Raw genomic sequence first — 27653 nt, 5'->3', positions numbered from 1 at the left:
ATTTAATGCTAGAAGGCAGCCACAACCAGGTACAAGAAATATAAACTCACCAGTAAGACTAACAGTCACCGCTGAAGCATCAGACACACCGGTTGTTCTTGTGCAAGACACTGGGCTGGGGAGGACGCGACAAAGACCAAAGTAAAAGTTTCTGCAATCAAACTTTTAAAAAATATGCATGTTAAGGTACTCGATTTTATGTCACACAGACCTGCCATCTTACTGCACCAAGTCTCACATATTTAGGGTCCTCCTCACAAAGCTAATTTCTACTGAAACATGCATTTATGACTCAAAATACTTTGCAGACACCTAGCAGGAATTCACAAAGGATTCCTGAAAGGCATAAATGATTTAGTACTCTTGATTTTCCTACACCATTGTGGAGAAATCGGAAGTAGTAAATCCCAGGCAAGAGGTGGGAAGTGAGTGCTGCAAGGCATGGTTTGCCTTGTAAGTTTGCAGACATTAATTTTGAACATATATCGGAATTCACAAATTCCTACCTGACCCTGTCCCATCCTGCAAATGGATGGAAAGATACTCAAGCCAAGGGCTAGATACAGATTGGCAAGAGGAAATGATTTCCCCCACATTTTATGCAGTTCTTGGCCAAGGGCCTTTTCTTCAAGAAAAATTGTTTTCTCTGTGGAAGGGAAAAAAGTGCATTTGCACAGCGGGCTCCATTCCTCTGTCCTGAAATCTATACTATGAATATATCTGAAAAAGTGAAACAAAAGTTCATAGGAGATGCCACATCACAATCACAATATTCAGCCTGGAATCGCGCAGCTGACACACCTTTCCAGATAAACCTCTGACAATGTTTGTGAATTTAAAAAAAAGCAAACATATTTTCACTTAGACAATCATGTACTACAGAGACCAACAGAGATGCAGACACAACAAACTCAAAATACAAATATGTGTATATACAAAAACACAGACTGGATTCTTGCAAATAAAGGGCCATATTTATACTTTTTGACGCAAAACTGCGCTAACGCAGTTTTGCGTCAAAAAAATTAGCGCCGGCTAACGCCATTCTGAAGCGTCATGCGGGCGCCGTATTTATTCAATGACGTTAGCCGGCGTAAGCCGCCGGCGCTGCCTGGTGTGCGTGGAAAAAAACGACGTACACCAGGCAGCGCCGGCGTAGGGGGATATGGAGCTTGGGCGCCAAAAAATGGGGCAAGTCAGGCTGAGGCAAATTTTTCGCCTCAACCCGATTTGCGCCATTTTTTTCGACTCCCAACCTCCATTGAAATGACTCCTGTCTTAGCAAAGACAGGAGTCATGCCCCCTAGCCCAATGGCCATGCCCAGGGGACTTATGTCCCCTGGGCATGGTCATTGGGCATAGTGGCATGTAGGGGGGCACAAATCAGGCCCCCCAATGCCACAAAAAAATAAATAAAAAAAACTTACCTGAACTTACCTTAATGTCCCTGGGATGGGTCCCTCCAGCCTTGGGTGTCCTCCTGGGGTGGGCAAGGGTGGCAGGGGGTGTCCCTGGGGGCTTGGGAGGGCACCTCTGGGCTCCTTCCGAGCCCACAGGTCCCTTAACGCCTGCCCTGACCAGGCGCTAAAAAATGGTGCAAAAGCGGCCGTACGTCATTGGTTTTGACCCGCCCACTCCCTGGCGTGAATTTTGCCCGGGAGTGTAAATACGGCGCACATGCCTCGGAGTCAATTTTTTAGATGGGAACGCCTACCTTGCATATCATTAACGCAAAGTAGGTGTCCACGCTAAAAAATTACGCAAACTCCATGGACTTTGGCGCTAGACGCATCTAACGCCAAAGTATAAATATGGAGTTAGTTTTGCATCGGAATTGCGTAAAAAAAAAACGACGCAATTCCGGCGCAAACAGAGTATAAATATGCCCCATAGTGTTTGTCTGGTTCGTTTAAATAGCACAATCACTTTGATGGCAGCCCAGACCATTTTCAGGATCCTTTAGAATGTTGACCCAATTTGACAAAGCTTTTAAAAGAAAAATGTATAGTATAAATTTAATCTTGCAAAGTTTGAATACAATATCGTGAAGAGAGGGAAAAGATATGTTAGAGGTCATAAAAGTTGCAATTCCACTTCAAATTTGAGTATGAAATTTTTGGGATGAGAGTGCACTAAAAGATTTGCCCATTTACCATGTCACGTGAAGTCTCACACAAAGTGAGTCATACGTTTTGTGTGTGTCCGCCACTGGGGACAGATGCATATACCAAACGTTTAATTTTTTTTGCTTTTTTCCAAAAACAGTAGTAAAGCAGTATTAAAGATGCTACTGGTGAAATGTCTTTATTAATAGCAAACAAATGCAAACTTACACAAAATTGTGAGTTTACCTTTGTGAACCAGGCCCTCTGTTTTCAATTTTCCCACCCTCCCTCCCCAGGTATTCAGCTTGTGAAATGGCGAAGTACAAATAGGCAAAAGAACGAGAAAGCTTTCCAGCGAGAAACACTGTGATCATGAGCAGCTTTAAAACTACAATTTATAAATGCAGTTGTTTAGTGAAAAAATAGAAATCTCAGTTAATGAGGTAGAAGCCACAACCACCTAATTATCAGAACATAGCCACATTACAGCAGTGACACATTTAACCCTACACTTTTCTGAGGTATCATTTTTTAAAAACAAATCTGACATTTTTACCCATAATTTAAAGAAGAATCCTCCAGGGTGCACTAATTTGCTCATTTCAAAGACAGCCATGATAATTAAAGTAAATTTAATTTCACGGTCTCGAGAAAAGCTATCCTCACCTTGGGCCCAGAGTGATCTTTTTCACCCTTTCAGAAGTGTTTTAATTATTTCAGTATTTGGAGCTGATCTCGAAGATTCAGTGTAGTGGACGTGAAGACAGGACTGACTGACATCACGGGATGCTGGGTCCTCTCTTATTGAGTTAAGTTACTTTAAGACAAACAGGGTCAAATGGATACAATGACCTCTGAGCTCTCGCTAAAGTACTTTCCAGCAAAAACAACCACCAGGAAGCATTGTGCCAATTCTGAATGGTCCCACAAGAGCAGCCAGGAGTGGCAACAACCGGACGGATAAAAATACTTTAATGGGGGTCGCTGAAAGGAATGGTGAGAGCCCACTTGCCAAACCAATGCACTGGCCGCCCCCAGCCACCTTTGAAATGTGTCTCTATAGGGTATCTTTTATCTTACACGCCATGTTCTACCTAGATGTTTCACTATCCTAATTGTTAGTTGCCTAATAGTGACTCTCGTGTACAATAAGCTGCACGGGCACTGCAGCACCTACAGCACAGTCGTGCTTCTACAGTTAATAAGGGAATTCACATATTTTTATTTATATGTGTGCATGCGTGTTGCTCTTAAAAAAATGTGCTGCTATGTGCTCTATGTTGAATGTGCCACCAACCTCAAGAAGCAGTCCAAGGCATCTTGAGGGCGTCATCATGTAGGTGCGCACTGCGTAGGCACTGTCTCCTCGAAGGAACAGAGGGTATAATGAGTAACTGAGCCATCTGACATCAGCACGCCATCAATGCACCAGAGTACAGAGGGTCAATACCTAGTAGATATCCTTCACCAAACTCCCCACCTAGCAGTCTTGTGTGAATCCCGCTGTGGCAAAAGATGTATGAATCATGTGTGCTCCCTGGGTACCTGGCCACGAGATCAGTTATGATATAGGAGGCATTGCATATCACCTATATATTCATGGAATCTTGGTATATACGGTTGCGGTACACATACTCTATGGCTGATGGTGGACAGATTGCTACATGTGTCCCATCTATGGAAACTAGGACGTGGGGTAGAAATCTATTTTTGTCTGCTGAATTTCCTGTGGGGTGTGGGGGAATCAGATGTACTGGTGTATTCTGCTCAGCATGGCGTTGATAAGTAGATTGAAAAATCTAGAGAGGGTACTCTGTGAGACCCCTACAGCTGCTGCTAGGACCCCTTAATAGCTCCCTGAGGCAAGTAGGTGGAGAGAGCATAATACCTGCACATGGGTGGGGATGCTATGAGTCCTATGTGTTGTGCGCTGCAGTATGGGTTGTAGCTCAGCAATCAGGTCAAGTATCATGGCTGAGCTCAACCTGTACTTCTCAAATATTTCCTCCTCAGTCTGGTCAAAAAGTGAAATGCACACTCTGAAAATGCGCTCCTGTCTCCTCCTCCCTCTCCTCTTAACTGCCAATATCCTCATTCTCCTCGCCATGACGTAGAGTGCAGCCATTGTGGAAAAGAGTCTGAGGCATTCTGGGCCTCTTTATATAGGTTGCACCTGGTTACCACCTGGTTTCACTTAGTGGTAATTTTCATGTGCAGAATGCCATTCTGCGAAAAATCCCACTTTGCTATTTTTTGGTGCATCAAATTGCGCCTTGGTTTTGTAAGTCGCATTTTGCGTCTCGCAGTTTCCTACTTGAAATACCGAATCGCTAATTGCGATTTGGTATTTCATGTCACAAAATGCGAGACGCAAAATGCGACTCGCAAAACCAAGTCACAACGCAAAAAATCGATATTTTTGCTATTTCGTATTTTTGGTCTGCGAATGCCTTTCATGCATCGCTGACCACGTTTTTGCATTCGCAAACGGCCAAATTTTGCGATTTGCACCGTTTGCGAATGCAAAAACATTTGATACATCTGGCCCTTAGTCCTTGAGATGCTTTTTCTTCCAGACTACCCTCTTGTGCAAGCTACTTTCCAAACTCTTAATTAACCTTTCTTCATTCTACACGTCTCTCTCACATTAAGGTCTGCACTCTTATCCATACCATATTCCATTTCCTGTGTTCTCTGATCTACAAATTTTGGCAAACAAGATTCCAAATTCTCCCCTCTTGTGCTTTCATAGTATTCCTAAATAACTTGATCACTTTTAGAAACTTAGAGAATTCAGACCAGTTACGTCTTCTCAAAGGAACCTTTATCTTCACTATATCTACTGTTTCTAAACCAGTATCCAATTCCACCATTATCATGCCTATTCAGATTTTGTTCTACTTTGATTAACCAACTCATTAACTACTTTTCATCCTTACAGACCCCCACCTCACCCTTGTTCCAATGCATCAGTTCATGACATAACACAGAAATGGGTTTTCTCCCTTTTATCAATTTAAAAAGTATTCCACTGGCGATTTCAAGAGCAAATGTGCAGTACGGAACTACTCACTCCCGTAACTTCCCCATCCAGTTTATGTCACAAAACTTTGCAAATTATGCACTTTATCATTCAACTGAACTTCCCAACAGTTCAATTTGTTTTGGAATGACATTTTTTTAGTGCAATATACCAATTTCTCAATTTCTCTGGATTACCACTGAACATCATTGTGCATTAGTATCTTGATTTAGCAACTTTATCTTCTGAAAATGCCTTCCAGGAGCCTCATAACAGTGAGTGTTGAACTAGGAAACAAAAGACACCACATTTTAACCATTTCGCCAACTAATAATACTATCATCTTTTACTGATACAAAAACTTTACCAATGGCATATCTACCAGTAAACTAAATAAATAACTCAAAAAACTCTCATTGCATTGCTTCATCACCCAAAACCCTTGGGCCTAATGTCAAGATGTTATAGAGAGAACTTGGGTCCTCATTACAAGTTTGGCAGTCAGTGGACCACCGCGGTGTAGATGGAGGTCGCCCCGCTCTGGGCCTGGCGGCATAGACCGCCATATTACGGGTACTGGGAAGGCACCTGCAGAACACAGTCAAGTTTCCATCCGGACCGCCATTGTCAATGGATTGCTGTTGCCGGCGGAAGGCCTCTTCAGGCAGGCGGTCAGACCAATTCCACCCACCGTATTATGAGGTTGCACACTGCCAGGACTTTCCGGGGCGGTCTAACTGCCGCAAAAACCATGGCGGAAACTAACAACATAAAAGGAAGCACCCACTTTCTGGAGCACAGGCACATGAATTGCAAGTCTTTCAAATGCTCCTGCTGGCCATTGACATCCAGGACCAGCGACGCCGACATAGACACCAGACATAAGTACTCCAGCCTAGCACACTCTGGAGGGAAGGACATTAGTACACACACACATGCACAAATGCACAGTCACCATACACACATGTGCAGGGAAAGCCAGGACAAGGTAAGCAGCATCGACACCAACTGTGCCGTTGTAGAGAAATATTATTAGAAATATCAAATATGTCATTATAACAACTATTTACAAAATGCCAAAAGGGCCAGTACATCATTGTCCAAATTGACAGGCAGACTGGGCATTTGAGGACTGCCCAACTTGACCCTTGACTGCAATAGGCAGACCTCCACAGGGCGGGGGCATCAATGGGGCATGCAGGCACCTCAGGGATAGGGGCGTGGGGGTGTGTGATCAGGGTTTGTAGGGAGGGTCCCTCCTCTTCTTTTTAGGCTTCCCACCTTACTGTCCTGCTTTTTGGGGAATGCCTTATTCTTGCCCCCCTTTCCTGACTTCTTTTGTGGGACGGCGGTGGAGGCCACCACAGCAGGGGACCCCGATGGAGTGCTAGCAGGGCTAGAGGTGTGAGGGGCAGGTGTGCCCGTTGTGGCAGCACTGCAGACTGCTGTCTGCAGGGCATGGCTCAGCCCAGAGGAGGACAGAGAGGTGGAAGGCACGGGTAAGGGCATTTGGGGGGATAGGGACTGGACCAGGGAAGGGAACAGGGAAAACTCATGGAGGAATCTTTTTTTAGGGGCAGCGGGTAACTCATGGGTAAGGCGTTTGGGAGTGAAGGGAGAGGGGATGGTTGACAGGTGTGTACGTGGATGTGGTTTGGGTGCTGGTGCATGGGTGTATGATATGTGTGCTGGGTGTGTGTTGGGTGGATGAGTGTGGGCATAAAGGTGTACTGGGAGGAGGAGTGGAGGAGACACAGGGAGATGACAGGGGGGATGTGTGAGTCAATGTTGGGGTGGAGTGTGCAGGTAGGGTGGATGTGCTGCATGTGGTTATGTTGACTGTTGTGGTGCGTGCAGATGTGGTGTATGGGGTCCATGTATGGGGGTCTGCTGTTGTGGTGACGGTGGCAGTGACAGCACATTTGGCCGAACCTGGGACTGATAATGTGGTGTCTGCATGTGTCAGTGACGATGTGTCTGTGAGGGGGGAGCAGGCGGGGGAATCATGTAGGTAGTGGATGTTTGCTGGTATGAACATGTGCTTTGGATGGGAAATGGGAGAGGGATGTGGGAGTGGGAGTGGGAACTGATAGTTGGAGGAGGAACAGAAGAAGAAGGTACACTGGCTGCTGTCAATGAGGAGGCCACACCCTGACACGATCTACGAAGGGCAGACAGGGCATCGTGAATGCCTTCCAGGAACGCATTTGACTGTTGCTTCTGGGATGCCAGTCCCTGGGTGGCATTCACGATGGTTGTCTGCCCAATAGAGATGGTCCTCAGGAGGTCGATAGCCTCCTCATTGAAGCAGCAGGGCTGACTGGGGCAGGGGCAGAGGTGCGTGGGGTGAAGGAGATGCCCACTCTCCTGGGTAAGCAAGCATGGGCAACTGGGTGGGGAGCTACAGGGAGGGCGGTGCTGGTAAAGGGGGTGGTGGACAAGGATGGTGCAGGAATAGGGCTTGAAGGATCCTCCACCACCAGGGAGTCACCATCGGAGGAAGAATCAGATAATGGTGTAAATGTTCCTGTCTCCCCCGTGGTGCTTTACTCGTCCTCTGTCCCACTGGTCCCCTCGGCTCCGCTGATATCAGCTTCCTGGGTCCCGTTGGATGCAGATTCCCCATTTGCCGGTGCCCCTTCTCCTTCGCCAGATGATGCTGATGCACACAAAGACAGAGGAGGAGAGGGAGGGAGGGTGGGACAGTGCGAGACAGGGTGGGAGAAAGAGAAACATGGAGCAATTGGTCAATGCCAGCACAAAAGCCACACACAAGTCACTACAACATGCTCTAATGCCATGTCATTACATTTCATGCCTTCACACACACATGCCACTGCAATGCGTGCCACCTCAGTCATGCACATAGGTTTCACTCATGCTAACACACAATCTAACCTGTACCGGATGAAATCCATACCCTCAACACATGCCTGACCCAGCCCATTGGCTCCTGGCTCTATACGATCATTAGACCCGATCTTAATACTCTATGGCATTTGGAAGCATACTTGCACAGCCAAATAACCTGTATGATGTGAAAACTCAGACTTTGCAGACTATACATACACCACATGCCAGCAGACAGCAGATAGGGATATGGAACCAGCAACAATGATTGGATAGTTGGGAATATAATGTGTATGTGAACTCCAGAAGCAGGAACCCTGTCCACATCTAAGACCCTGCTCATGTACTTCACAGTTGCCCTGTCATCAATGCCACTTAGCAATTAAGTCAACCTCAACTCACATACTGCACGGCATATGAACACATGTATGTAGCACATCCGGCTTCTATGGGTCCCAAGCCTAGTCTGACAATAGCTACCTTGTACACATTCCACAGCCTTCACACACTGCACAGGCTGCTTCCATCACTCCCCACATCAGTGTGAACTCACCCCCTTGTGGTTGTTGTGCTGCCCTCAAGCTTCCCTCCACCTCAGGGTACGCCACTGCCAAAATGCGGGACATAAAGGGGGTCAGGGTCCAACGGGCACCCCTCCCTCGTTGGGAGGACGTCCTCAGCTGGGCCTCACGGTCTTCCTCGCCTAGCATCTCAGGTCCTCCCACCACTTCCTGCAGTGGGTGCTCTGCAGGGCATGGACCCCCAGGGTCTGCACTTGCTTGGTGATGGCACGCCAGATCCCCTTCTTCTGATGGGCTCTCACCTGCATGGGTAACACGGAGAATAGGAGACAGTCATGTAGTGTGGCATCTTAGGGACTGTATCGGACACAACACATTCCCTGTACATATGCACATTTTAACCTTCCAGTCATCCCCACAGCCCTCAGCCAGGTTCTGCCACAAGTCACTCATCCTCATCCCAAGGTCCCCATTCACATTTGTACCACTCACAGACAGTACAATCATAGTGCACTCACCTGCTGCCCTGGAGCCCCATACAACTGGGCATAAAGGGGTAGGACACCCTCCGCAAGCTTCTCAGGTTCTTCCTGTGAGAAGGCTGGGGCCCTATCCCCTGCAGCACAGGGCATCTTGGCTACCAGTGGCAGAACACAGCAGCACACGCAGTGGAGGTCTTCTCAGCACGAGTCCCAGGAGTCAAGTGAACATGAGCACATGAAGTGGTGGTCACGGCCACCGCGGACATCACCATCACCGCTGGCTGTGATCGCCATTGGCTCATGTCTCCCATAGGCAACCATGTTAACCAATGAGGAGTTGCACAGCGGTAGTGAGCGCCTACCACCAAGACATCTTATGTCGGCGGGATTCGCTAACTTCCATCTGTCCTGTGCAAGCAGGATAGTCAGCTGACATTTTACTACTACAATGTGTACAGAGGGGGTTTATGAGGTGCGTCATTGATGTTTAATAGTGACCTGTGTACAGCTCCACTGCGTCCACACAGTCCTTTCTGCACATAATGATTGCTACTCCCTCCTATTCCCAGGTACGGTGGAAGCATGATGGTGAGGAATACTCCTGTCTACATGCCCTTGGTTGATCTTGCCACCCTTGAAGAGAGGCACGTCATCCAGTGCTATTGCCTTAACCATCAGACCAACATGGGGCTTGTGAGGCTGTTGGAGCTGGATCTGCGGCCTGGTATTCGTCATCCCAATGCCATCACACCCACAGTACAGTTGCTGGCAGTCCTCCACTTTCTTGCCTCAGGGTCCTTCCAAATAACAGTGGGCGGGCTGGGCTGCCGGAATGTCCCAGCCCATGTTCAGTAACGTCTTGAAGAAAGTCCTATGTGCCCTACTCAAACATATTGGCAGCTATATCAGGTTCCCCCAATGTGACAATCTGCCCACTGTGAAAACAGCCTTCTACGCTGTAGCACATGTGCTACATGTGAACGGGGCTATTGATGGGACCCACATTGCCCTGGAGCCACCCAGGAGGAGTGAACAGGTGTTTACGAACTGTAAAAACGTCTACTCAACCAATGTTCAGGTGGTATGTCTCGCAGACCACTACATCACTCAAGTGACTACCCGGTTCCCAGGTTCAGTGCCTGATGCCTACATACTGCGGAACAGTAGCATCCCACACCTGATGGCACCACTGCAAAGGGATTGTGCCTGGCTCATCGGTATGTATTGTGGCATATGTGTGCCTCTGTATTCTGCACACTCTACACTACCTTCCAGATTTACCTACCGTTTTTAATATGCCTATTACCTCTGTGCACACAGGTGACTCTGGTTATCCCAACCTGCCATGGCTACTGACACCTCTCAGTCTTCCGATTACAGCAGCAGAAAACAGTTTCAATGAGGCCCATGGTAGGACCCAACAGGTAATCGAACGCACCTTTGGAGTGCTGAAAGCCAGATTCAGATGCCTGCACCTTACTGGAGGGGCCCTACTGTACAGACCAGCAAAAGTGTGCCAGATCATTGTAGCGTGCTGCATGTTACACAATTTGGCTCTCAGACGTCACATTCCAATACTGGATGCTCACGAGGGTACAGCTGTGCCAGTGGCTGATGAAGAGAACATGGGGAGTGATGAGGAGGAGGATGACTAGGATGCAGATGATTCCAGAGCAGAGCTGATAAAACAATACTTCCACTGACATACAAGTATGTGTCAAAGGAACGCTATGTAACCAGTAGCAATGTGTGCCGTGTGCAGGGCTACTACCAGGGCTGTGTGTTCAACGTGGGAATAAGGTGAACCCATTAATTTAGATGTGGTGCTGTTAACTGTATTACAGAACTTGCAAATGATTGCTCCTTCTTCTGGCACTGTCACATGAATTGGTAGGTCAATGGTCTGCCTGTTACATATATCATGGCTGTATAATTTTTACTCATGGTAGATAAAGACATAGGCAGAAATTGTGCTCAAAGGTGCTTATTTTTATAATACAAGTGTGAGGGCTGATGAGTGGGTTCATGGCGACTGGGATCATCAGAGTACGTAGACCACCTGTGGGGAGTCGTTGTCCAGTATGATGGCCATGTGGAAAAGGAGTGATGACAGTGGACAGTCAACAGGGTGTCGCTGTGACACACAAGGTGGAATGTTCTGAAATGGCTCACTTCCTGTTGGTGGACTTGGTCTTGGCATCAGTGGAGGCTGGATGTCTGGTTGGACATCCTCACTTGTGTGTGGGCTCCTCAGATACAGGGGAAAGGGTGCTGGTGTCCTGCGTGTCCTGTGACAGGGCCTACATTCCACTGGTTGAGGCTGACATGGAGGGCTCAGATGTGATCTGGCCAATGGAAGGGGCTGCTGGTGGGAGGTGGACTGACGCAGGATGGAGGTAAGTTCCGTTAACACCCTTGCTATGGAGGCCATGGTGGCATTGTGGGTCTGCCACTGCTGCATGGCCTCCTCATGGTTCTCCCTCTTTAGCTTCCGAGTCTCCTGCAGGGTAGTGAGGATCTGGGCCATGGTGTCCTGGGTGTGGTGATATGCACCCAGAACTTGGGTGAGGGGCTCCTGGCCAGTCTGATGTTGTTGCTGCCCCCTCCCTTGGACCATAGATCCCCTCCCACTAGCCCTAGCCCCCTGTGCCTGTGCCCCTGGCACAGTGTATCCACTCCGAGTAGCACCAAGGCCTTCATTGTCTGGGGCGGGTGCCCTTGACTCAGACCCCCGTACTTTGGAGCACATCTCTAATTGAGTGGTCCCTGAGGTGCAGGTTTGGGGAGAAGGGGCAAGCTGTGGTGTAATAGCCGCACGGAAGGGTGATTCCGGGGTGTCTAGGTTGGGGCTGCGGGAGGTGTACTGGCCAGTTGCCCCAGATGGACAAGGCAATTCGTCATCCTCCAGACATCCACTGGGGCCTTCATCCTGGGGAGGGCTGTCTGACCCTGACACCCTCTGCTGGATGCCAGTAGCAGGGTTTGCTGTGGATAGAAAGGGTGAGAGTTAGTACGTAGAAATGTTGTTGCAGTGTCATGGTGTGCTGCTTGCAGTGGGTGGAATCGTTATCCAGGGATGGCAATGACATTTGCAGCAAAGCTGACACTGCATGGTAAATGGCTTTTGGGCCATGCTTGTCATATCAATTGTAGTTGTGGGTTTGCTGTTTAACATTGCTGTAATTGGCATAGGTAGTGAGGTGGTGTTGGCTAGCAGTCTGGGTGGGCTGTGGGATGATTGTCTATGTAGGTGCACCATTGTGAGGTGTGAGTGTGACTCGGATCTGGCATGCCTAGTGATGGATTGTCGGAGTGGTAGTTGAGGAGATAGTGAAGATTTAGAGTACATTGTGCGGGTTGGGTATGTGGATGGTGGGAGAGGGGTGGTGTGCCATGCAGAGTAGGAAGGTGGGGTGATAGTGAGGGGTGCAATCTTGTGGTTTGTGATATGATGGAGAGTGGTAGGTGCTTGGGAGTCATGCAGGACTGGAGTGGTTAGTGCTCGAGGGTGGGGGGGGAGGTTTCTTTCCAGTATCTATCCCTCCAATGATTCCAGTCAGGCACTCAGGATGCATGATGTCCAAGACCTTCTCCTCCCAGGTTGTCAAGTCAAGGGGAAGAGGTGAGGATCCACTGCCAGTCTTGTTGAGGGCGATGTTGTGCCTGGACGCCATGGAACAGACCTTCCCCCTGAGGTCGTTCCACCACTTTCTGATGTTCTCCATTTTGCGTGGGTAGCTGCCGACTGCGTTCACCCTGTCAATGATCCTCTGCCATAGCTCGGTTTTCCTGGCCATTGATGTTTGCTGGATTTGTGCTCCCATCAGTTGTGGCTCTACTCTGACGATCTCGTCCACCATGACCCGCAACTCATTGTGGGTGAAGCGTGGGTGCTTGGGCGTGACATGTTGTGGATGTGCGTGCACCGTGTGAATTCAGTGGTCAATGTGCAGTGGTTCGTGGGTCGTGTATCTCTGGGTTGTAGTAGTATTCGCAAGGGTTTGAAGGGGTGTGGGGGTATGTTTTATGGTGCAGTGAACAGGTGCATGTAGTGTGTGAATGTGTTTCAGGTGTGGGGTATTCAAACTGTCCAATCTGGTGTTGCTTTCTATTGGCTGTGATTTTCTAGCCCGCCATGGTGCGCATCGCCTATGGTTTCCCGCCATGCATGTTCCGCTGTGCTAATATCTGAGTCAGAATATGGTGGCCAGTATGGTGTTGGTGTGGCGGGCCCAGTAGGCAGACAGTCACTCTTTCGCCGTTGGTGGCACTGGCGGTATTGGATTTCTGGCTGTGTTTCGTCGACTTGGTGTTTGTAACTCATAATAGGGTGGTCACTGTGCCGCCAACACTGGCGGGATGATGGCGGTATTTTCCATGGCTGCCTGGCCCAAAGACCGCCAAACTCGTTATGAGGACCTTGTTGTTAAACGTCTCTTCAATAACTTCACCACAGAGTATTGTTAGTACTAAGCACACATCAGCAGTCATTTGAAGATCCTTCCCATTTCAGACAGTTAGATTCCCTTTCTAACTATCAGCTTCTTTTAAAAGACTATAATTAAATTGTTCTTGTATTTCACTGACATTCGTCTTTGCACTTCTACAACATTTCCCAATGTGTCCTTTTCCCATACATTTTTATATGCAGATCTCACTGCAAAACATTGTTTACAGCTTGCTACATGCCTTAAATTTCCATTTGTGAATCATGGACTTTTGCTGATTTTTCTTAGAACATCATTTCTTCCTTCTTGTTGTCACTAGTTGCAAGCTGACATTCCTCATACTGTCCCATTTTTTTGCTTCCCCACTTCATCTATAGTCCATTCTTTTTGCCACATCTATTTCCTCAGGTAATAGCAACGCATTTTTTATCAGAAGCTCACCTCTCACCTTATCAGTGATACACTTCTCCAAAAATGTATATCTGATTCTCTCATCTTTTTGCTCGCCAGAATTACTCAATGATGCTAAATGTTACAACTCAGTTATAAACTCTTCCACTGATTAAACTTGTCTTTTTGCTCTCATTCCAAATAGAATATCTCATGGATAATACTTTCTTATGTTATATAGTGGTTGTCCCAATTTATGTATATTTCAAAGGCACTCAGTCCTCACCTTTCTTTTTCATCTAACTTACGTGGGCTTTGAAGGCCTCTTGTCATTCTACTACCATTCCTTGAAGCGCAAACGCACATAGTGAACCACAACATAATTGCTCACAGGAGTCTTGCACAAAAAACTGTGGGGCATTATATAAGTCAAACTTCAGAACTTGACTTGTCAAACTCCCTTATGAGGCCGTTCAATTGTTCACCACCACCAGTTTCCACTCTAATCACTGTCATTGAGCACTCCACGTAAATGCAGTTCATTCCCAGTGGTGACAGTAATTATAATTCTTTTCATTAAATATTGTGTTGAGGAACTTATTCTTCAGTGCTGGTCCCCAGTATAAAATAGCAAAGTTCACCAGGATGCTTTAGAAGTTAGGCCAGGTTCAGGAAACAGTTGTAGTTTTATTACAAAGCACGCCATCCACTTATCAGTCGCTTAGTGACCCTGAAACGAATCTTCATTTCAGTTTGACTTTATAATAGAATGTTACATTGCAGAGAACACTACAATTACAGCGACCTTGTACTACAATTACCATTACTATGCAACACAAACCCTACATAGTACATTATGCCTGAAGGATCCATGGCAACAGAGCTAAAACAGAAGAAACCAACCAAAGGAGACATTATCAAAAAAGTTTTTAAGTCTTTCCTGAAGATAGATCACATGCAGCAAAGTGCAAAGCAAGTGGTAGGCAGTGCATGGTTCCCAATACCACTCCACCTAACCCTGGCAATCATCGTAATTGCCAGTGACTGAACAAAACCATACAAATAGGCATCACGCTTTGAAAAAAGTGTGGTAAGATGCACAATGTAGCCTTTATGTGCCCTAGGTAACTTGACCATATTTTAAAGATTGCAGTTGAGTATTACCATAACATTCTGGATACAATGGAGTTGTCTAAGAGACTATGCTGTTAGGACCAAGTAAATGTATCATCATAGTTCATTGCGAGAATGCAAATGCAGTCACTAGCTTCATACGGAAATGAGTAGTTGGAGTTCAGATTAAAGTCATTTTGACTTATGATTGCAATACAAACAGATAATCAGAAAAACTATAATTTTGACTTATGATTGCAATACGGACAGATAATCAGAAAAACTGTGAATGGTGTGGCTCACGCTTCCATAAATGTGGATATTCATTTGCATATCAGTTTCATAGGAAAATAATCTGAAACTGTACAATAAGATAAGGTTCTGTAGCAGTTGGACAAACTCATTGAACAGTGTGATGGAGAAGGCAGAGCCCTGTGTGCCACATTAAATATGGTAAAGTGTCAAGATTTAAAGAGGGATCGGGAATAACCCTGTGACCAATCACTCAAGAAAGTGCTATTCCAGTTTAAAGCTGTTATGAGATGTCATTAATTACTGGCATCTCAGTCAGTATGGATTGGCTGAACATGTAAAACGCATCACATCTGTGCAGAGCATCAGAACTGCTTTATTAGCAGAGTCTAGTATAAAGCGAAGACCATCTAGAACAGCAGAAACTCTGTACTCCTGGCCGGCCTGACTTCAGGGGGCTGTGAGTCCAATACATATGTGGATTCCAAATGGTTGAACAACAAGTTTGACATGATCTTTGTAGACAGTTTGGCTGTGGCTGTGACTGGGACAGAGAGATTGGCCTAAAGTTTAAAGAGTGTCAAATAATCGAATGGAGATTTTATTAGGAGAGTGTCAATCTTAATGTTCCATGTCCAAGGAGGTATTGAGAAATAAATGGCAGTAAGAACAAGCCTATGCAAAAAAGAGATGTTGTAGGGATTGTTCAGGAAAACGTATTTTGAAACTGAATGCAGATGATAGGTCTCCTAGATGGTGATGATGGGGTGTTTGGGACACAGAAGGCACTGAGATTGGTCATGTAGGTGAAACAAGAATGCTTTCACAGATTATAGTGCTTGATCTCGTCAGAGTGCAAGTAATGTCAACACAAAGCAAGGATCAAAGATAAAAAAATACACCGTCAAGGCTGAGGAAAGCTCAGGGGTGTGATTGGAAGCATCCCTAATCTTGGAGAGAAAGATGGAATCCTTCTCCTGAACTAATACATGTTAATTTCCTTCTGTGGGGTTTGTAGGCTTAATAGCTCAATTGGTTTTCTACAAGTAGGAGTGCCACAATCAAAGTTCAAAGTGTTCAGTAAGATTTCTTTCTGCATGACAGGGTGGCAGGATCATTGGCTATATCTACAAGTTTCCAAATATTAACTGATTTCATAGAATGAATGGTTTGAAGATAAATAAAATTTAATCAGTGAGGAAATCTGTAAGTAGGCCAGCGTCATGTGCCTTGAAAGCTTACCTCAGAACTTCCACAAGTTCAGCAGATAGAGTAGTGTTAGACCTGTCAGCCTTAGGGTGGTCTTTCTCCAAACATGCTGCCTACTTACCGCCATTTTTCTGCTGACATGGATTTAGGACCCTGTGTACTTTGCCACTCTTCTCCAGTACTAAGCGTCTTGTTCTCCTGCCCCTAAACATGTTAAAGTTGGATTAAACATAATTGACATATTTAATTTACTTACAGGGCCCTTGAAGAGTTGTATACCATATACCTAGAGATTGTAAATTAAATGGGCCTGCAACAGTTATTGTGACTCCCATTTCAGTGGCCCTTTAAAACATGTCCCAGGCCTGCCATTGCAGCCTGAATGCAGTTTTAAACTGCCATTGTGACTTGGCAATATAACCCACTTGTGAAGCCTTACGTCACCATCAAGGAAGGCCGTAGGGAGCCCATAGGGCAGGGTGCATTTTAACTAAAAAGTTGACTATGTACTTTTTAAATTTTTTCATGTCCTGGTAGTGAAAAGCCATGCATTTATTTTTAACTACTGAGAGGCCTACTTCACTCCATACGAAAACATTTGGTTGCCTTAGTACATCGAATAAGTGTTAACTTTTGATTAGGAATAGGTAAGCATTTTTGGTGTCTGTGAAATTGTGATTAGAAATCCTCTTTAATGGTAAAGTTTGATTTTAAGTTACAGTTTTGGAAATGCCACGTTTAGAAAGTTGACATTTTCCTGCCCTAAACTATTTGGTGCTGGCAGCCTCTCCTGGATCACATGACTGGGTGTAGTTGTCAGTTGCACTTTGTTTATTCCTCTCAGGCAGCCACACAATAGAGGCATTATGTGTGCCTGGATGGGTCATCAACTGTCAGGGTGGGGGGTGGCAGAGCTGGGCACAGCCCCTCTTGAATGTAAATAGGCTAAGCTCTTCCTTCACAGAAAGGGCTAGTCACCGCTGCATTGTCCCTGCAGTCAGATTGGAGGCAGGGCACGGGCATCACTAAACTTCAAGCACTTCAAAGGAAAATCTCTAAAAATGTATACTTTAAAGAAGGCACCATGTAGTAAAAGGGGACTCTCAGACACTTTCTGGACCTGTGGAAGGACTCGCAGATGATTGCCTTCAGTTGTGCCCTGCTCTGTACTCCATTTGACTGCTTTGCTGCACAGGGAAGAACTGCTTTGCTGCCTGGGACCTGTCTTGATTCCTCTGAGTTCTTCCCTGTTGCTTGAGCGCTGCTTCCTCATTTGAACCCAGGACTACCAGAGCTACTCCAAGGACTAGTTTGCTGGCCTCCTGATCAGAGCCTCAGGGACATAAAGTCTCCCACCATCTTGAACCATTCTTCTCCAGAGCAGCAAATCCTGTCCAGTGGTCCTTCACTAAAAGTTTATCTGGCCTCCTGAAATTCTTGTCAGCTACAGCCTCCTGCTTTGTCTCACTGGAGATTTTCGACATTCAAAAAAACAGACTAAGTCCGAACATAGAAATCTTCACCACAACTTCATCCAGCGGCTTTCCGATGACAACAACAATGTCTCCTTGGACACCACCTGCAACCATGCCTCGCTTAACATTACCTTCTCAGAACTTTTTCGACAATGTTTCTTCTAAGTCTGAAAATAAGTACAGACCGTGCCCAATCTACTTCTTGTAACTGACCCGTGCTCCATCTCTGTTGGTCATCTTCTTCAGCTTTGACCCGGTGTTTTGCAACTAGGTCTCTGCAGTTGGTGCTTTGATGTTTTAGGCACTAATTTTTAACTTTAGTGGTAAAAATGAATCACTCTACGTCTACTGATTGTATATTTGACTTTGTGGTGTCAGAAACATTTTTTTATTTTTCTAAATTGAAAGAGACATCAAAAATAAAAAGTTTGATTAATTATTTCTAATTTACCATTTTAACCAAGTTAGTTTACATTGTGGTAATTTAAATGTTGTAACTCAATTTTTAAGGTACTTGTGGTTTTCTTTCCAGTTTTCTTCTTTGGTGTTCTGTTGAGAATCCATCACAGGGTTGTTTTCTTGCAGGTCTAGTATTTTTTTGTGTATGTTCTTTTTATATTGTTTTGTTCCTTTTATATTGTTTTGTTAGTTAGTAAAACTTCTATTGGTTAGTTTGTATTGCTGCAAGTTTTATTGGTCAATGTTTGTTTAGTCTGATTTGTTTCTTATTACCTTTTATGGTGGACCCTAATTAGTGTTTCTGTTTCAAAGCGAAACATGTGTTTTTGTTGTTTTGTGTTATTATGAATGTATATTTTTAATGTGGAATGTTATATTTTAATGTTTTAAAATCCTCTTTCATTTATTTTATTGTGTTTGTAATAATTTGTAATTAGTTTACTTATTGTAAGGTATTTCATATGTGCTTAGTGCTAATTTTGATGTTACACTATTTTAATAATATCTTTTGATGATATATTTCTTTATGCTGTTTAATTTTATTTGTTCTGCAATATAAATAGGAGTTTTCTAATGTTTTGACTAATATTTAGCAATAATATTGTAGTTGGTACTGTGTTTTTCATTATTTTGCATATTTATATAGTTATTTAATGGCAACAATATATTTGTTTCCAATATTTGTGTTTTCGAGATTGTTAAAAATAGATATTTTAATGGAGATATTTTGGTCACCTATTTTTGTGTTTTTGTTCATTAGGTTTCGGATGGTGATATTTTTTTTTATTGATTTTTTTTGGTAATATATTTATGAGTCGATACTGACTTCTATGATATTATGACATTGATACGTTTGCAATGTATTATTTTTGCCCTGTCAAGGAAGCCACGTACAGGACTTTCCTGTATCCTGGAACTTTTCAAGATTTCTTGCTGAAGCTCTATGTCGCTTATTCATTAACTGAATGGACTACCCCACCTTTATGTTATGTTATGTTATGTTGTGTTATGTTATGTCACGTTATGTTGTCATGTTATATCACATTATGTTGTTATGTTATGTTGTGCTATGGCATATTATGTTGTTATGTAATGATATATTGTGATTTGTTATTTTAATTTAATTTTGTGTTATTTTAATTAGCTTGTGAGGTTAATTACAGAGGACAGTTTTGAGCATTCTCCTTAAAGAGAGAACAAGGAAGATCATTCTATAATTTAGTGGCTAGTGAACTAAAGGTACAGCCTCCAAAATGGGATCTCTTAAAAATGGCAGTTTTAAGTTGTTTCCAGATGCAGAACAAAGTGGCCGAACAGGAACAGGAAGATATTTACAAAATATACTTTTCAGGTAGACTGGGCCAATGTTGTGTACACCTCTATCCACTAAACAATGCGATTTAAAAGAAATCATTTTCTCAATCTGAAGCCAGTGAAGAGAATGTCTGGAAGGAGTAACATGCATCCTTCTGTTGAGGCCGAAAATTAAATGTAGAGTCATATTCTGAAAGGGTTGTATTTTGACAATCAGCTATTTGGGAGAACCCATGAAAAGGCTAATACAAGAATCCAACACTGAAATAATAAGGACATGAGCAAATAATGTTAAACTATGAAGGATCATATATACAAAAAAAACTAAACGTTTAACCTAAACAAATAAGAGATGGCCTTATTGTTTGGAAAAGAAAATTAAAGTTTGTTGCCAATATGAAAGCCCACATTTTTTAGTACCTTTGCATGGCTTGAGGCTTCCTAAATTAGAGGACCACTAGCTATTCACCCAAATAGAAATGGAGTGTCCCAGAGCTAGAACTTCGGTCTTCTCAGACTTCATTTTTAAGCTATTAGGGTCCATCCAATAAAAGATTATGATCCTTGGAGCAGTCAAGACAGATGTTAAGCCGTATGCCATCAGCATACATCAAACAGCATTACCATACAAATGAATAAGCAGTCCAAGAGGGGCCACATATATATTAAAATGTGTTGGGCTCAATGGAGAGCCCTGAAAAAAAATTGCGAGTGACGGCAAATGATTCAGAAAAGAGTGCATTGATTTTAACCAATTGCATGTGGTCAAGGAGCTAGGAAGAAAACCACTTCAGAGCCATTTCTCCAACAACAGTACCCACTATGCAGATGTTTTAGTGATGCTAAAATCGGTACAGTTCTTTGCAGTCTAGAGCTAAGCACAAGTTCCTTGGGGATTAAGAAAGTCAAAAGCAAGACATTTGTAGTGGATGAATGAGTTAATGTTAAACATGTTTCTGGAGCAATTGTCTGACTGAATCTGCTTTGTAAAATACGTTTGCTTAGCCTGCCTAGGCATCCCCTTATTTGTGGAGTCTTTTGATACATCAGCTTACACACTAAGCTGTTGTGCTTCTACTAATTTCTTTCTAGATTTTAAGATGCTACTTTCTTATTACGTAGGTTGCCAGAAAACCAGTACTTAGAGGTCTGTTACATCAAGAGATGTATTTTTGGTTGGAGAAACCACATCAAGTGCTCTGTTGATGCAACAGGAGACTGATTCATTCACTGAAGTTACCTCATCCATTGCATGAATCTTAGAGTTTATATCAGGAGTGGTATTCTCTCACCATCTAACCTCTCAAATGACACACCATTGATTCTCTATCTCACCTCTGTACCGCCACTATGTTTCTACCTGTATTCCCTCTACCCCATCACTTTAATTACCAAACTCCTTTCTCACTCTTTCTTTACCTTTACCTCTTTTTTCTTTCACCTCCTCTCTCTCTCACCTTCATCGCTTCCTGTAACTCCTTCCTTATTTCATCTCACATGCTCTATCCCACCTCTCATTCTACATCTTTCTAACTCACTTCTCTGTCTCTGCTTTGCCATTCCGACATTTTCTCCCTACTTCTTACCAACCTCACCTCTCTTTTTCTCACCTCTATCTCTCTACTTCACCCTATTTTCTCTTCCACTTATCCCTCTTTCTGCCTTTTACCTTTCTTGCTTTAACTTTCTCTCTGATTCACTATTCTACTTACCTGACATTTTTTATATCTCACTTCTCATTTTGCCCATCTCTGTACCACATCACTCTCTTTCTTTGCATTACATTTCTCAATATTGACTCACCTTTCTGCCACTAGTTCCCTCTAACTCACTCCTCTTTCTACATTACCTCTCCCTCTTCCTCACGTGTGTACTCCACCACTCTCCTTCTTGTCATGTTTCCTTCTCCATATCTCTATTTCTGCCTCTATACCTCACTCTAAATCTTTGTCTACATCTCCAGGACTCTTTCTCTACCAACTCCTTCCTTGTTCTAACTCTACATTTCTTTCTTTCTGGGTACTTTCCCTTTCTCTTTTTACCTTATATCACTCCCTACCTTTTTCTAGCTCTCTTCAGCATCTATAGCTCACTTCCTTTCTCCTGCTAATTCACCTCTCTTGCTATGATGTCCTCATCACCTCTGGCCCTCTACTGTCTCCTGTCCCTAACAGTTGTCCTAATCAACAGAATCAGGGGTCCCTGTCTATCCAGAGAAATATGCATTTAGAAAGAAAAGAGGAAGAACAATGTAGGGAAGAGAATTAAGGAGAAAATCATCAGATTTCATGCAGTGAATAGTAACATTTCTCAGAACAATATTCTGTTTTTAACTTTCACAATGTGAATGCCCGATGTGTAAGAGAATATATTTATGATTACAAAACTCCAGAAATTAAATTTACAGTTTCAACCTCCATGTCCATTTGACGTTCTTTCATTTTATTCACTAGGAAACTAAACATCCACCAAGGCACCCTTACCATTTCTTTCCTGTCGTGGAATGATTAGGCTTGTTAGACAGAACAACATTTATTTATGTAAATTTTCTTCTGTTGCAAGACAAAAAACTGGGACCCAGTAGCAAAAATAAACTGCTTCATCAATGCTTGTTCAAACTTTCTTTTGCTGTTTTTGGGTGGCTCCATTTCAGAACGTTTAATGTATAATTCAGTATTTGTTGGCATCATGAGTGCTTGAATAAGTTAAAAATAGCTAATAAAGTTAAAGTTGTTCCGAATAGGGAGCCCTAAAAATGTTTCCTTCCAGCCCCTGAAACTCTCTACGATTGCAGAGCCCCTTGGCCTAGTTAGTTTTGCTATTTTTGTCTTCTTCTCACATGAGAGGTACATGGTCTGTGGAAGACGTTCTCTCCGAAGATTCACCCCTCACTTTTCAAAGGAGTTTCTCATTGGAAGCGGAACTAACAAGTGATTATGTTGGTTCTGCTCGGGCGTGGGCTCGTTTAGCTCCGAGGCTTCAGCAGCTTAACAAGTACAACAACCATAAACATTATTGAAGCATAGACAAATGGAGGACCCCTACAGATAAGGAGGGCTTTCCTCCCACTACAGGGTAAGAGGGGGTGTTATGCCCTTGATAATGATTACCTGTGCTGCTTAAAACTCCTGAGCACTATTTCAAAACCCCTTTAATTAGTTATTTTCCCAGAAATGACTACTATACACAGTAAAACTCTGTCTTGGAAAAAGGAATCCCTCTCTTCAAATGCACATTTTTTATCTTTTTCTTTTTTTATCCACATGGAAAGCATTTTTCTCAAAGAAAAACACGTTTTCGTTAAAATTCAAAGAGGTTTGAAGATGTATTGTCTCGTCTCTGGAAATGGGATTTACTCCAGCTCTTTCATGGAGTAAATCTCCACGGGCTAGATGTATGAAAGGGTTTTACCGATTCTGTGTCAATGGCCAAATGTGTTCGTACATATGGCCCCAACTGTTTTAAGTGAAAGGGTCGAAAAGAAGTCTGTGAATCGAAATAAACTCATGAGTACGAGTTTGTGGAATTCGAGTAATTTCGTTTCATGTAATTACACAACATATTGGGAAAAGTATGTGAAATTACACATAATTATGTAAAATACAAGTCTCTCATTTAGTTCTATACTTTGAAACCCAATTTGTCCTCATTTCAATTTTTGATGAGGGGACACATTTTAACAGTTAAAAAAGCATGAGAACACAGGTGGGGCGAGGAACAGCCGCTCACATTCTGGCCATTTGCGATATTCGCACACGCTCAGTGTACATTTGTCACCAACAATGCATAATTACATGACATAATGGCATAATTTTGTGAATTTTGCGTGATACGAAATTACACAAATTACGCCAGCATAATTGAAACCCGACCCCATTCTACTCATTAGATTGTGGGTGCTAACAAACTCTGAAACTAGACCTTCCCTTAATCACCCCAATGCTCACCTCTGATTTTGGATTTACCTCTCGTAATTGTTCGAATGGCACATTACTACACCTGACCGTAAACGTAGGTTTACTGCCTTGAACGGTTTTGTGAAGCAGGTCCTATGTATCTAGAGAGCAGGGAGGTATTGGAATTGGTAACCTGCTATTAATTCAGAGTATCAGGGAAAAGAACATGATGCTGGTAAATGCAATTTTCTGTGCTAAAATATATATTCTTTGGTTGGACAGCAGGATGTTTCCATTGTGCCTGCTTGATAAATATATACATTTGTTTTATTAAAACTGAACTATGTTATGTGCATCTGGGCTTGACTATGAGGCCATTACCACCTGGACCTTCCTTCTTTTCTCATCCACACATTTTAAATGTTCCCAAAAGCTGCAGCCTGCCTACTCATGGACTCAATAAGTAGGCAGAGACTCCCCAGATACCCATTTGTTTTTTTTTGTTTTTAGAAACAGCAACCCTACTTGAGTGATCTGTGTCTATAAAACAAAAATGTTTTCCAGAGCAGAGCCAATATCATATAGAGCCTGCCTAGCAAATTCCTCGGTCTTCAGTGCAACCGAAGTATGGCACAGAACCAGTAACAACCCTACCAGAGAGGAGATGATCCTGTAATATGTCACAAGTGATTGCCAGCGATTGACAGTTTTGTAAGCATTCCACCCATCATTGTTGTGTTTTCCTAAGTGTGATGCCCCAGGTGCTGTGGGTATGTCTAAACGTAGGTCCTTTGCTTGCTGCACTGCAGGCTCAAACAGGATCTCACTGTTGAGGCCAAAATAGGCTGAAATTTGACTGTAGTTCCTAGAGTTCCAGGTCAGAGGTGACCCAGTGGTGTAACAAAGGTCCCGCAGCCCCTCCATTGTGTGGTGGCCCCCAAGCTCCAGGGGGCTCCCTCAGCACATTACACTGTCCACGGGCGGCAAGACCTTGACTGGGTTTGGTGGGGAGGGGCTCCCTCGTGGTACTTTGCAGGGTGGGCCCTCAAGTTTCGTTAGGACACTCAGGGAGCCTAGTCAGGCAGTTCAGGCTTGACTCTTCTTATAGAAGCAGAAATAAGACCTATTTGCATATGGTTGGTTTCTGTTTGAAGTGGCATTTTACATGAAAAGATGGACTCAATATGGTATGTGCCATTGGCAGTAGTTGATACTGTTGCAAGCATTGCATCCATCACCTTTGTGTATACCTAGAAATTTGGCAAAATTCATTACACAACTGAGATAATAGAAAATAAAACTTCCGTTCAGAAGTGCTCACGTTGTTTGAGAAGTACATCCCTTTGAAGTCCTGAACTGTTTGTCAATCTTAGCACGTCAGCGACACAAGAGGATCCACACATGATTGCGATCTTCTGTTAAAAGTGCCTGTTATAAATTATTGTTTCCTTAGAATCATATGTCAGATCTATAATTAATTAAACCCACCGTGGCATTTGTGCAAAATTATATAATCTTGTCTGAAGAAGAGAACAGAAAGAGAAAAAGCAAATGCAATTTGCTGATCCCTGTTTGGAGAAAACACATCCCAAAATCAATTCTTTTTTTAGTTTCTGGAGAATAGAAAATAGAAGCAATCTTATTTTAATTATATCTCTTTATTGCTAACAAAGGAATGATTTATGCAATGAAATTAACTGCCTGGAAAACTATTCTCAGCTGAGCTGTCCTAATTCTCTGCTTCTGAATGGCGCGCTCTTACAGTTTGCCATGTAGATTAATTTTCATGATATGCAAACAATGTTCTTTTTCACCCTGTGTTCATTTTACATTTTCTTTTCAATCCAAAAGAACTTGTTTTTTTAAATAAGTTGCATCAGTATTGTACGTGATGTGATATGCTTTGAATTTTGATGAGCACAGAAGAACGTGTTTTAAATTTACATAACAAATCATTGATCTTTTGGCGCTGAAATGTGTTCTGGGGTGGTCTTTCTCTTGGAGAGTGGTAGCTGTATTTTAATTTTAAAAAGTTTTGATGTTATTGTTTTAAGGGAGTGCTAAACTTAGCAGAAAATGTGATGTATTACCCAATTTTGTTTGATTTTGCTCTTGGTAAAGTTACTTAATCTATACAATTGCGTGATTCATGCAAGTCCGACATTTACTCGGCATTATCTTTCTGATGACAGCACAATTGTAGATTCTTGCCCTCTTTCTACGCTGATAATGAGCCACTGCAGATGAGGGGGAGAACACTTTCACAACAGTGATGTTGTTATCAAAACTCGGTCTTCAAATTTGCCACCACACAATAAACGTGACTTAAGGAAAGGAAGTTAAACTAAACAAAAAACAGAAATAGTTCAATATAAGATATTACAATCCCCTGTGAAATGTTGGGAGCGGGTCAGTCCATCAGAATGCTCCCTTTGCTGCTTATGTCCAACATTACAGGCATGCGTGGGTACCAGTTCATGCAAGACGCGCTACCATTGATGCAGCAGGTGCGGAGGAACAATGGCCCAGAGCCCTGAGGGGCCCATCGAGCCCTAATAATTGATGTATTTTACTACCCCAGCAGCAGTCAGAGAGGCCTTGCTCCTTGCTTGCACCGGGGTCAATGGTATCCTTGCTACGCTATAAATTCCAGGGCCCAGGTTCCCAGTTCCACTAGTTGCTGCTATGCCCTGCCTCACTGGCCTATACGAGGCGACGTCTCCTTTTGTTATTTTATCGCCTGTTCCTTTCAGTTGTAACCGAAAGCAGCTTTTCATTTCAGCCACAGCATCTTACTCTTTACCAGCGTTTTGATGAAAGCAATTCCGCTCTGCTAGTAAGCTGTGTCCTCCCATCTCCTCACTGAACTGGTGAACAGGTCCTTTCAACCACAGGGGTGTTCAGTCTTTCAGTATTCTGTGTTTGGTAGGGCTTGCTTCCACCCCAGTGGGGCGAGGGGTGAAGCCGGTGTAGCAGCTTATTTTTTATAGGGGTCATAGGGTCAGCTAAAAAGAATTGTGATTTTTTTTGGATGTGCTTTATAGACCTAATTCCATGGGTGGCTGAGGGACTTCAGTCCAATAAACAAAAGGGTTTTAAAAAAATAACATAATTGAAAGGACAGACATACACTGTAGACACACTCACGTTTTTTCTTCACACCACAGAACACTTGCCTTTAAGCATATATTGTATTCAAGGGAGGGTTATGTAGTTTTGGGTGGCATGTCCCGAAGCAGCTGCTTTATTTAGTTTGTTCTGACGTGTCACCGGATATACTATAAAAAGATATGTGTGTGTGCACAGGCAAGTGTACATGCGCAAGAAGAAATACATGCATGGTGTGTTGTATGCAGTCTAACACTACAACTTGGCGTCGGGTATACAGAGCTCTCTGCCTGTTCCTGACACTAATCTCTGAGTGCCATTAATTCCTGAGTGCCCTAAAACAATGTGGGGAATGCCCTGATGTCTCAATTTACCGTGTCCGATTGGCGAATGTGTTGACCTCACAGTCAGCTGAAGTCGATTTGCCAGCTCTCCCTGGTCTCTGGTGAGAACTCTGCGGTCCCACACAGAAATTCTCTTGGATACAGAAGGGTGTAGACATGTGGGACTTCACTCTTCATGGCGCAACCATAGGAGGAAATACTGTTGATATTTTATATGCCAGTTGCAGCACACAAGCATCAGAGATAAGGTAGACTGCATCAGTGAGGAGTGTGGTTTACTTGCATCAGGCTTACCTCCACTGCAATTGGGACAATTGTTGGTGCCTGCACTTAAACTCACTTTCAGGGCACAGGTGCACCCCACCGCACAGGCACTAGTCATGATATTGTGACTGGTCCATGCTTGTTGGTGTAAGCCCTGTGTGCAGAGCATCCAGGCCCATATGTATACTTTTTGACGCACAACTGCGCCAACGCAGTTGTGTGTCAAAAATGTTAGCGCCGGCTAACGCCATTCCAAAGCGCCATGCGGGTGCCTTATTTATTGAATGACGTTAGCCGGCGCAGCTGACTGGTGTGCGTAAAAAAAAATTACTCACACCAGGCAGCGCCGGCGTAGGGGAAAATGGAGCTTGGGCGTCAAAAAATGGGGCAAGTCAGATCTG

Source organism: Pleurodeles waltl, chromosome 4_2 (assembly GCF_031143425.1).
Source record: "Pleurodeles waltl isolate 20211129_DDA chromosome 4_2, aPleWal1.hap1.20221129, whole genome shotgun sequence".
Classification (NCBI taxonomy): domain Eukaryota; kingdom Metazoa; phylum Chordata; class Amphibia; order Caudata; family Salamandridae; genus Pleurodeles; species Pleurodeles waltl.
This window is presented reverse-complemented; position numbering follows the sequence as displayed.